Source organism: Neofelis nebulosa, chromosome 1, assembly GCF_028018385.1.
Source record: "Neofelis nebulosa isolate mNeoNeb1 chromosome 1, mNeoNeb1.pri, whole genome shotgun sequence".
NCBI classification, from domain to species: Eukaryota; Metazoa; Chordata; class Mammalia; order Carnivora; family Felidae; genus Neofelis; species Neofelis nebulosa.
Window position 1 is genome coordinate 8023178 of NC_080782.1, and position 12422 is coordinate 8035599.

The window sequence follows — 12422 nt, forward strand, 5'->3', positions numbered from 1 at the left end:
TCTTTGAAGTAAAACATTAAGAGACAAAAAACCTACATTAAGTTTTACGAGCCTTGTTTTTAAAGTGCAATTAATGGCACAGTGTATCGAGGCAATATAAAAATACAAACATCATGGGGCGCCTGGGTGGCTCAGTCGGCTAGGCGTCCCACTTCGGCTCAAGTCATGATCTCGCAGTTCGTGAGTTCGAGCCCCACGTCGGGCTCTGTGCTGACAGCTCAGAGGCTGGAGCCTGCTTCGGATTCTGTCTCTCTCTCTCTGGCCAGCACTCTCGCACTCTGTCTCCCTCTCTCTCTCTCAAAAATGAATAAACATTAAAAAAAATAAAATAAAATAAAATAAGCAGATATTAAAAAAAAATACACGTATATACAAATCAGCACTTGCAAGCACATCTACAGTGCACTACATTCCTAGGAAGAGGCGGGATCCTGGAATAATGAAAATGCATTCATTTGGGTAGAAGCCAACTGGAAGTTGAGTGATCTAAGGTCCTGGGTTAGAACAAAAGCACAAGAAAGTACTTGAGGACAAAAGCCACCCAACTAGGAGCCCCTAACTGGGTTGTCACTTGAGTAAGACACGAATGTCTACACGTTAAGCCCTGAAATTTAGAGGTTTACTTGTTCAGCAACTAGCATGGCCCAGTGAACCAGTTCTATCCCTACTGGTACATGATTTTAACGACGCTTCCTAAGTTCTCTGAGCCTCAGTGTCCACATCTGTAAGATGAAACTAATAATGCTCCTTTCCAGGTATGTGGTGGTAATTAAATTGAGCAGGGAATCGGGATGTGAACCTGGAACATTGTAAGTCTTCAATAAAGGTTTGTTGGCTTCACCTGTTTTTTTCCAAGCACTAGAGACTAAGAAGGGCCAGCGGCTGCAAGGAGGTAAATAAAACTTAGAGGAGCATCACTAAGCATAGGAAAAAGCTGCCTGGAAACAGATATAAGGGGAAATAAAAAATTGTAAATATGATTTTCTTCCATGTAACAGGAGGTATGTGTTTCCATCTGGAAGTTCTTTCCCCTTGCGCAGTTCTTAGTGTTGGGACAACTTGGAACTGAAACTGGACGTGAGGCAGGAAAACAACCGCTTAAGACCTGTTCCTTCTCTGCCTTTGGTTCACATGTTGTTCTTCCCCATTAAACTGAGCATATCCTGGGACGGCAGACAGGAACTTTCTAGAAGAGAGGCATGTAAGCAGAAGTGACGCATGCCACTTCTAGGCCTGGTTCCGGAAACCTTGCATGTGTCCCCCCCCCCACCAACATTCTTTCCCCTTCCTGCTCTCTGAAGTGCCAAGGATTAGGATGACTCTGAAAGCCACACATTGAGACCTGCCAAGCCACTGTCAGCCAGCGTCCCTGCGTGACCACACAGAGCAGAGCCACCCACCAGCCTGAACTGTCACAAACCACTGATATAATTAAAATTCTGGAGCGTGAGGTCTCTTTGTTACAGCAGCTAGTGTCAGCTTAACCAGCCCAGACTTGCACATCTTGGTATCCCCAGTGCCTCCAATGCAGCACGGCTCTGTTATCGACTCGATGATCGAAACGCAACACGTGCACCTGGGAAGCAGAGCTCCCCAGAATGGCTCCCAGTTCTAGGAAAAACAAAATAAAATCTTACTCCTTAATATGAGGGGAAAAGGTCATAAAGAAATGGAAACACTGGAGTCAGCAAGTATCTGGCCGAGCCAGCTGGAGGATACATACAATCCAGACAATATCAGCATATGAGGTCGTCATCTGCTATTTCTTCCGCCAGCATTATCTCCCTTCATTTAAGGTAAAAAAAAATTCCAAACGTCTTTACAAACCTCCCCTCCACCACTCGGCTCTATAGTTGAGAGAGGCGGACTCCACCCTCCCCACCCCACCCCCAGACAGGTTAGTGCCTGACCGGCCTAAGTCAAATTGATTCTTCCATCCCCCTAGCCGTGGAGATTGATCTGGGCATGGTTTGGGGAACTAGGCCAGACCACAACGTCTGGCCAGGGTATTAAGATTGACTAGAATTGAAAGCATGAATTCAGTCCACTTTGGTGTACCCACTGAGACAGCAGACAGTGCAGAAGGGATTCCTGAGATACAGTCACACGTATGAGAACAAAACACCCCGTGGCTTTCCTTTTTGCTCAAAGAAGCAGCTCCAAAATGGAATAGTGGGTGCTGGCTTTGTGGAGTGAGCGATCCAGCAGGTCAGGGAAGCTTGGAGCTTTATACCACGCAGTCTGGGGGCCACAGCAGCAGACAGGCTCTAAGCACTGCCGTGAAGAGACTACGATACCATTAGTCACGTGCTCCATGGCCTGTGTCCTACGAGTCACTAAGCCTGCAGTAGGACCGGCCATGGCCCACCACAGTCCACCCCTTTGTGAAGATACAGATGGACCAATCTCGTGCCCCACCACGTCCCAGTGCTCCCAGTGACACGAACAAGTGTTACTAGGACATAGCAGGGCACTGCAAAAAAACAGTAATAATAAAAACCCAAAACTAAATTAGCATGTGCTATTCGTTACAGCATAAACCCCAGCTTTGAATGGGTAAATTACACGAATCCACTGTGAGTATTTGCACTCCTGGGTCTGCTGGAGTACGCGAACTTCACTTCCAAAGAGGTGGCAGTTATGTGGCCTCGCCTGCAAGACTCCTCTCTGAGTGTTCCCACTCAGATTTATCTCAGTGGAACCGACTTTCAAAAGTGTGTTCTTGAGACCCTCAGTCCCACAGAAGCTGCAACACTTCTGCAATAGTGATGCTGTATGATCTGCAATACATGCCAGGAGCAGGGGCGGGGGGGGGAAGACAGCTCATGTCCAGTATGGCTAGGCCCACCCCTCGCCCCAACATCATGCATCTCCTGAGGACACAGCTGGTGGAAATCACTAGCTATGCCCTTGGCTGTAAGTCCACCGCGAAAACTCTGCTTCACGGTCCTTGCCCCCTCCCTGCCATCCAGCACGTGGTAGGTTAAATAGTGAAAAATTTCATGTCTACCCCAAAACTCAGAAGGTGACCTCATCTGGAAAAAAAAAAAAAAAAGGGTCTTTGTAGAAGTAATGAGTTAAGGATCTCAAGACAGAATCATCCTGGAGGGGCGCCTGGGTGGCTCAGTTGGTTGAGCATCCAACTCTTGGTTTCAGGTCAGGTCACCATCTCACCGTTTGTGAGATCGAGCCCTGAGCTGGGCTCTGCGATGACAGAGCAGGATTCTCTCTCTCCCCCACTCTCTCTGCCCCTCTCCCATGCATGCATGCATGTGCACACACTCTCTCTCAAAATAAATAAATAAACATTAAAAAAAAAAAAGAATCATCCTGGATTTGGGGCAATCCCTAAATCCAATGCCTGGGGTCCTCATAAGAAGAGGAGAGGACACGAAGACACATGGGGAGAGGACCAAGCGATGACAGAGGTAAAGATCAGGGTAATGCAGCCACGAGCCCAGGAACCTGGGGCCACCAGATGCCGGGAGACGCGAGGACCCTCCCCGAGAGCCTTCTGCAGAAGCGCGTCCCTGTTTCAGACACCTTGACTTCAGACTTCCAGCCCCCAGAACTCTGAGAGAAGAAGTTTCTGTTGATTTAAGCCTCCCAGTTTGTGGAGCATTGGTATGGCAACACCAGGAAACTCATACCCGGTCCATGGTCCCAGAGGACCTTCCCAAACCGCAGCGGCTCCCCAGCCGGTGCTGCCTCGGCTGGTCCGGTACAGTTCCCTAAACCCCGCTTCGCCAGGCCAGGCCTCTGGGCCTCCTTCCTCTTTGCCTTCCCCCACCAAAAGCATCAGGAACAACCAGGTGACCTCGTCCCATACAGCTCAAGAGCACGGCCCACGTTCTGCAACCACACCACTTCCTCCCGACGTCCGACTCGACCCCAGACCGTCAAGCACGCCAGGCAACTGGACAGTGCGTGCTGAGCCACCCGAGGGAAGATGAATGCCATGAAGTCTGCCCAGGGCACACTCTTCTCACGGATCTGGCCGGCGAGATCCCTCCGGAAACTGCACAGTGACGGCAGTTCCCCAACACCAAGAAGTGGTATGCAGTCCACGCGCGACTCTCGTCCACCTCTTCACCCTGGAGGACGCCGGGGCCCACGCTCCCTACCGGTGGCTCAACACACTTGCCTTTTCTCTGCCCAACTGGCCATAAGCAGGTTTACGCCAATCGTCACAAAGCCGGGGCTCTGGGATCCTGGCTCCTGGCAATTCAGGCGGGAAATTCCCCCGGGGGAGAGCTAGGGTAGGGCTTTGGCCATCTACCTCCCGAGGCAGCCTCGTGAGCGGTCCTCGTCATGCCGGGCGACGAGGGCCGCCCACGCTCCTGCCACATCTGTCTGCTCTCCTCTCAGGTCGAGCCCTGAGATCTGCCGCCATCCAGGGAGGAACGTGGCCACCGCCCACTGTCTCTTGGGTTAACGCTCATGCGCCTGCAGCAGACGGGTCTGGAGGCTCCATCCGGCACCTCAGGACACCTGTACTGGAGCCTGTGTGAATCGGGACTGGGCAGGCCCAGCACCCGTGTCTTCACGCGCAGCAAGTGAGAACAGGCTTGAGGACGTCATGCTGTGAGCACAGAGCCGACGCCACCACCGCCCCATCTCACAGCCCCGCGGTTTTGTGTGGGGCCCTGGCGCGAGGTGCCAGCTCCCGCCACGTCTAGGCGCCTGTCCAGCACTCCCTCCAGGGGGTGCTCAGGCAGTGGCCACGGGTACAGCCCCATTTCGAACAGCCCCAGCTATAATCCTAGTCCGGGGCTGAGCCTGTCCACACTCTCAGGGTGGCTGGGATGCCCCTGCCCGCTGGCACCTGGAGCGTGCCCGACCCCGGGTCCCAAGTACCATACCTCAGTGCCCAGCAGGCTGGTGGTCAAGGGCCCCCCGGGTCTCCCTCTGGAACCTCTTCAAGATCAACCTCACCTACCTGCCGTGATGGCTGGAGGGCGGCAGGCTGGACGACCAGGTGGCTGGCTCCCCAACCTTGGCAGACCACCCACCACCACAGGCCCTAATTTAACCTCAACAGAGGATCCTCACGGGGACCCCCAGCTCAGAGCCACCAAATGCCCTGGGCTCCCGATAAGCAGGGTTCTTGCCTTTATTTCCCTCCTTCCCATTTCCCAATTAAATGAGACATCATCCTTTTCAATCTTGTTAACTATGCCAAAGCTCATTCCAGCCACACCATCTATCCTGGGTTTGAACTCCGGCAAGAATAAGGACAGCGTCTTACTCAACATCGCTTTCGTCTTGGTTTATCACGAAACCAGCCATTGGGCAGCACCAAGGGCATGCGTGAGATAAAGACACAAAGGGAGTCAAGAGGCCCCTCTTGGCCTCCCAGTTTCTCACGAAGGCACCTAAATGCCCACATCTCCTGCACAGAGGGGGCCTCCTCCAGGCCACAGGAGGAGGTCACAGGTCATGATCTCACAGATGGTGGGTTTGAGCCCCGCGTGGGCTCTGTGCTAATGACTCAGAGCCTAGAGCCTGCTTCTGATCCTGTCTTCGTCTCTCTCTGCCCCTCCCCCTGCTTGCAGTCTGCCTCTCTCTCTCTCTCTCAAAAATAAATAAACATTAAAAAAAAAGAATAGCTTATGTTTGGTAGATGCTGGTGCACATGTATGCTAATGGATGTAATCACCTCAACAATCATCTTCCGCTACTTTTCCATATGCGGGAACTGAGGCACAGGGTGGCTGAGTAGCCTGCCTATCCCAGCTCTCCTTAGACATGGGAGATGGAGGCATGTGGGTCCCCCAGCCTCGTCCCTGTTGGTCTGGGGCACCCCACAGGTGTCCCATCTTCAGAAATGTCCTGGTTCGAGGATAGTGTTCCATCCTAATTTTCCAGAAGTGTCCTTAAACTTCAGAAGGTCAGGGGCGCCTGGGTGGCTCAGTCGGTTAAGCGTCCGACTTCGGCTCAGGTCACGATCTCACAGTCCATGAGTTTGAGCCCCGTGTCGGGCTCTGTGCTGACCCCTCGGAGCCTGGAGCCTGTTTCGGATTCTGTGTCTCCCTCTCTCTCTGCCCCTCCCCCATTCATGCTCTGTCTCTCTCTGTCTCAAAAATAAATAAACGTTAAAAAAAAAAAAAACTTCAGAAGGTCAAATCCAACACTCTCTCCCTCTTGGGAGTACAAATGGGGGTGCTTAATGCCACAAACTGCTCTCTCCCAAAAAAGAAGACAAATCTTGCTTCTGCCCAGATGGCTCTGATCTGATGGCTCTGATCCCAGAGGAATGCCCGAGAGGGGGTCAATTTGGTCCTCTGGTCTCCTCCAGCATCGTCACCTTCCCTGGAAAGGTATCTACTGAACCCCCGTCAGAGGCGGGCAGAGGGTGGCCGCGAGGCCCAACAAGCCGTCCGAACTCTCAAATGACCACACGAGGGAAACGCTGCACTGGGCTCTAAGGGGGTGAGGCCTTCTCCGTGCTGCCGCTCACACAGGGTCATCGCAACCAGGGTGCACTGTCTGGCCACACCCTGGGCTACCCAGGCAGTGAGGCCGTATCTGCGGTGAGGGGGAAGGGGGCGGAAGAGAGGCGGGCATGCCCTTGTTGAGACACATCCCTGGTGATTCTGGCAGCAACCCCCTCCTCGGTGAGCTCCGAGGATGAAAAGTGAAATCTCACCTCCTAATCCGTGCTTCATGTTTTTGTTTCCTTCTGATGATAGGAAACAATGCATGCTGGTTATGAATTTTTTCTTTAAGCTTATTTACTTTGAGAGTGACAGAGACAGCATCAGCGAGAGAGGGGCAGAGGGAGGGGAGAGAGAGAGAGTCCCAAGCAGTCCCCGCACTGCCAGCACGGAGCCCGACACGGAGCTCAAACCCACAAACCGCGAGATCGTGACCTGAGCCGAAACCAAGAGTCAGACCCTTAACCGGCTAAGCCACCCAGGCGCCCCTGGTTATGAATTTTTAAAAAGTGAGCAGAGGGGCGCCTGGGTGGCGCAGTCGGTTAAGCGTCCGACTTCAGCCAGGTCACGATCTCGCGGTCCGTGAGTTCGAGCCCCGCGTCGGGCTCTGGGCTGGTGGCTCGGAGCCTGGAGCCTGTTTCCGATTCTGTGTCTCCCTCTCTCTCTCTGCCCCTCCCCCGTTCATGCTCGGTCTCTCTCTGTCCCAAAAATAAATAAAAAACGTTGAAAAAAAAAATTTTTTTTTAAAAAAAGTGAGCAGAGTAGGAACGGAAAGCGTCCAAAATCTGCCCCTCCCCGCTCCAAATCCTCAAAGTGATAGGTGGATGTATACTGCACAGAGCTTTCTAGACCCATATAAATACAAAGGTGTGTGCATTAAATTCTTTTTATATTAATCATCAGATTAGATGATTTCCAACCAACCACTCGGCCAAGTCATCACTGTGTCTTAATGTCCAGCAGTAGTCTGGGCTTTTAACATACTGAAAATGCAAATTAATCATTTACTATACATTTAAGGGTGGGTCAGTTTTTCATAAGAATTTTCTGGCTTCTGATATTTTCCCTGTAATTTGTTTTCTTTCCTACCCACCTCCGTGTGGAGCAGAACCCTCCCCGTTCCCTCATCCCTGTGCGTAAACGCAGTATGTTTAGGTGAGTTGGTCAGATGACACAGATTGAGCTGACCCCCTTGCTCCCTGAAGGACAGGAGTGTCTTCTGAATGCTGGGACGTCACTCGCCTGGATGCTTGCCTTAACAAGATGACAGCCACAGGACCTTCTGGTTGATGACAGCTGATGGCACTCCTGGTTCCAGAGAACAGATCTGGCTGTCTAGAGGTGACAGAAAGCCCTAAAATCCCCAAGTTTCAAGAAGTCCCTCCTTCTCCTATTAAAAGGTTCACAGTGATGTGGGAGCATGCACTGTGACGCCCACGGGCCCAGCCTGGCGTTGAGAATCAAGAGCCCGCAGCGGATACTGAGAATCTGATCAGTGTGGGGACACCTCCGTGCCGTGCGGGCATTCAAGATGCCCACCCCGTAAGCCTCACACTCTCCCCTTTGCTGAAATAACTACCATTTCCAGTCAGGTGGCCAATTCTAGTCACCACTGACTGACCCTGTGAATATAAGCTCTTTTCTAGAAAATACACTCTAGGGGCACCTGGGTGGCTCAGTTAAAGTGTCTGACTTTGTCTCAGTTCATGATCTCACAGTTCGTGAGTTCGAGCCCTGCGTCGGGCTCTGCGTTGACAGCTAGGAGCCTGGGGCCTGCTTTGGATTCTGCCCCTCCCCGGTCTGCATCTCTTTCTCAAAAATAAATAAACATTAAAAAAAATTAGAAAATACACTCTGCACATTTTTCTTTTAAAATTTCGTGGCACAATTCGCTGGCAGCATGGAGCCTGCTTGGGATTCTTTCCCCCCCTCTCTCTCTCTGCCTCTCCCCTGCTCGCTCGCTGTCTCCCTCTCTCCCTCTTTCTCAAAATAAAATAAATAAACTTTCAAATTTCGTGCCACACTTAACTGAGCCTCGAGCCCGGTCTGTGCTGGACAGGTGAGAATACAGAGTGTCTGGATTCTAGCACCAATTCGATCACTGATGAGGTATAACTTTAGTCAAGTTGCTAATATCTGAGCTTTCCTCGCCGAAAAAGTGGGAATATAAATACCTCTCCCAGAGAGTTCGTATCAGAATAAAAGCAAGAGGAGTAATTAAAAGAAAAGAAAAAAAAAAAACAGGGAGGAAAAAAACACAATAAAACCGTGTGTTAAGCTGAAGAGGCACTCTGTAAATTGCAGCGCCGACCAGAATAAAAGCACGTCTGCGGAAGGCAGACACAGCACTCAGGAGCAGGAGTGCAGAGCACGGACCAAAGATTCTCCAAAAGAGAGCCACGCAAGAAGGGAGATGCCCGGTGGCATGCCTGGGGAGGCCTCCGGAGCTAGCCAGCCCCAGGTTCAAATCCTAGCTCCCCGCTCGACCACTCACGAGCTGTACAGCAGTCAGCAAGAGGCTGAGCCCCCCGAAGCCTCAGCAACCTCATCTGCAACAGTACTGACAGCACCACCTCTCAGGGTAGTTATGACAAGTACATCAGGCCGTGCATTTCAAGGGCTAAAAACAATTAGCCAAATGTTGATGACTGTTGAAGCCGGATGTGTTACCGTTCCCCCTACTTTGGGCACATCTGAAATCATCCCTAATAATCTGCAGCCAAGTTCTTAAAACAGTCCTCACACATTAAGTGTTTACTACACATCAGCCCTTACATTACAGTCGAAGAGAAGTTGTTGCACGTCGTTCTTGGCGCCTGGAAGATCACGGACTCCTTTGAGAATGTGAGGAAAGATGTGGACGCACTTCGCGTAAGTATACCATAACCTTTGCCCCACCTTGTACACAAAGTCTGCCTGGGGAACCCCTGAGGGCTCCACGGATCCCAGATTAAGAAACCTTGCCCTTCAATTATGGGGAAACGGTCGAGCCATGGTCATTCTCTGCCATCCTACTCATAGTTTCCTAACTTCCCTTAGGTTAAAGCACACTGTGGAAAATCACTGCAGGAAGAGGGACTGAAACGATGGGCCAGCCCTCGCGAAGAAAACACCCAACCCAACACGCACACGACGAGCAAGACGCGTCTCATCTCTATGATTCGTATTTGTTTTTCTGACTCGGGTCATTTATCTGAACATGGAGACCTTTTCGTTTCCAGCCAGAGTATGAAAGAAGGTTTGGCTTCATAATCTTAAGAGCCTGAAGTTTTGGCACACCTGTATTAGCTACCATATTCTCGGGTTGAATCTTCTCCACAGCAATAAATCTCAGAGAAAAAATAAAAGTAAGATGATGCAGTATATCATTTCTGACTCCAAGAGTATTCTCGGTTTAACATATGACTTTTATGTCTTTGTTAACAGTTTTTATCTAGCTTTGTGCAAATAGATGGAAAAATATGTAACGTGGCACAAAATATAACTGTGATATAAAAGCTCTGGGTGAAGCCGTAAGCGGGAATAATCAGCTACAACTATACCTCTCAAGTTGAGTAAAATAGTTAAAGTTTTAGCTGAACTATCAATTTGGAATACAATTATAGCCCAGTAGTTAGCAGATCACTCAGAAATGGGTATTTTAGTGTTCTACTTTTCAAATTACAATGTAGAACTTTCCGCAATAAAGGGCAGTTTGAAGAAGTGAAAAGTCACAAAATGGGAAATGTAGCATATCTAGCATGAACAAGCGGAAAGGGAAGTGTGTGGAGCATGAAATGGGACTGGTGTCATTGTAAAATTTTAGAACAGCAACGCCTCTGCTCTGAAAATCCCAAGAAAGTGTACAACAAGGGAAGGCCAGATGAGTTACGTTTACAAAAAATAGAGTAAGTACTCTGAAATAAATGTGTGGGAGAAAAGTACAAATGATGTCAGCTAAAATCAAGCTCGGGGCTGTCGATGGGAATTAAGCAATAGCAGATAATTGTTGCCATGGCAACAATTGAGGGTCCAGGATTATTCACATTACCGTGGAAGGGTGTTTCCACACTAGAGGAGCTCATAAAAAGATGATCTGCTTGAATTTGGTCAACTCCTCGTCTAAATGGTACTTTCTCTGTTCTAAGCCAAAAAGAAGGCTAGGCTCCAAACACCTCCCACCACAAACTAGGAAAAGCAATCTCAGTGCTCTGAGGACACAGTGCTGAAAACCCCGAGGGAGGCACATCTCTCACTTCCAAGGCACTGAGCAAAGCCACCACTTGCTCCGGGAGGAAACAGCAGCTCCATCTTCCAAGGCTGTTTGCTCTAAAATCACCCGTAGAAAGGACAGCCCAGGGGCACCTGGGTGGCTCAGTCGGTTAAGCGTCCCACTCTTGATTTCGGCCGAGGTCATGATCTCGTGGTTCATGAGTTCAAGCCCTGTGTGAGGCTCTGCACCGCCAGTGCAGAGATTTTCTGCTTGGGATTTTCTCTCTCCCTCTCTCTCTACCCCTCCCTCACTCTCTCTCTTTCTCTCAAAAAATAAATAAATGAATACATAAACAAACAAACATGAAGGGAGAACAAAAAGGGGCAGTCCAGAACAAAGGCTGTCAGTGTCTCCCTTGCAAGACATTCAGAAGCACATATGATCATGACAGCGACATAGACTTCTCTTTGACAACATTGGATGTAGGGAGACAATGGAATAATATCATCGAAATGATTTTTAAAAAACAGCCAAGAATTTGATCCCCTCAAAAGTGAAGGCAAAAGAAAGATATGCTCAGATAAATGTAACCTTTACGATGAACCACCCAAAATCTGGAATATAATCATAAAGCAGCTGAAACTTAGTGACATCCATTTTCATCTCATTTTCGCTTTAAAACTGCTGGTGCACAAGTTCCTCTTCTACTCCTGGGAAAAAAACACTGCCCCATACATGTCCTGGCCACTGTTAGAGTATAAAAATCTAAAAAGGCCTAAATCACAAAAGATCAATTCCATATTTTAAATATCTGCTCCCCTGTAAGTGTCAAAATTCAAACCACTGCTCCAAGCTGTGGTTTCTCCACTTGCCCAGGTCAGACTGTACTCTGAGGTCGGGACAGGAGCTGCCACGGCCTGTGCTGGCTTCCCCGGCTTCCCCGGCTTCGGCTTCTATCCCTGCTCGCTAAACAGCTGCTGACCCCCGCGGGCCATAGCGGGAAGGAAGAAGCGAGGAGGGCGGGAAAGCTCTTACTGACTGGCAGCGGAGGTGAGCTGGCACAGCGCTCCTGGGGTTCGGCAAACGTGCACATCTGACTCTTTATCTCGTGGTGTATTAGGAGCTGACTGTGTCGCCCCAACGTTCACACGTTGACTCCTAACCCCCAATGTGATGCTATTAGTTGGTGGGGCCTTCGGGAGGTGATTTGGTCGTAAGGGTGGAGCCCTCAGGAACGGGATTAGTGCCCGTATAAGAAGAGACACGAGCTTTCCCTCCCTCTACCCCACCCCCGCTCCCTCTCTCCCTCTCTCTCCCCCCCCCCCACCCCATGTGAGGATACAATACGACACCCATCATAATCCGGAAGTAAGGTTCACAAACTCCAGGAAGAGGGTAAATGCATCCCAGGAAAAGCAGCGGCCCGGTTAGCAATACTTGCAGACGCCGAAGGCGGGAGGCACCTGGCGAGATGGCTGTGCCCCCGCACACCCCCAAGGACTCGAGCCCCATCAACACACACAGAGTCCTGGGGTTCCAGCCGGGGGTCTCTAGACATATGAGAAAAGCCTCTACCTTATTCAGCGGCCGTTCTGTTTGCAGATGATATGACCTTCTGCATAAGTAACCCTAAAGACCCCACCGAAAACTGTTAGAATCGATTAACAAATTCGGTAAAGACGCAGGACACAAGACCGACATACAGAAATCAGGCGCACTTCTATACGCTAACAACAAAATATTTGAAAAAGAAGAAAACAGTCCCATTTATGAGAGCATCAAAAACAATACCT

The 12422-nt window shown here is 50.1% G+C and overlaps 1 protein-coding gene and 1 long non-coding RNA gene across 8 annotated transcripts in view; one reads left to right on the forward strand and one right to left on the reverse strand.

Annotated features, from left to right (window-relative positions):
- The window catches only part of ATPSCKMT (ATP synthase c subunit lysine N-methyltransferase), a 203714-nt gene that overhangs the window by 132178 nt on the left and 59114 nt on the right, over positions 1-12422 (reverse strand). The window lies entirely within an intron of this gene.
- On the forward strand, positions 1346-9802 carry LOC131503852 (uncharacterized). Of its 3 annotated transcripts, none has more exons than XR_009257659.1 (4): positions 1346-1796; positions 7648-7778; positions 9220-9308; positions 9477-9802. It is a non-coding gene; the product is annotated as an uncharacterized LOC131503852 (long non-coding RNA). The 3 variants fall into 3 exon arrangements; XR_009257654.1 differs by having other exon boundaries at positions 1347-1796; positions 7643-7778; XR_009257655.1 differs by lacking the exon at positions 7648-7778 and having other exon boundaries at positions 1354-1796.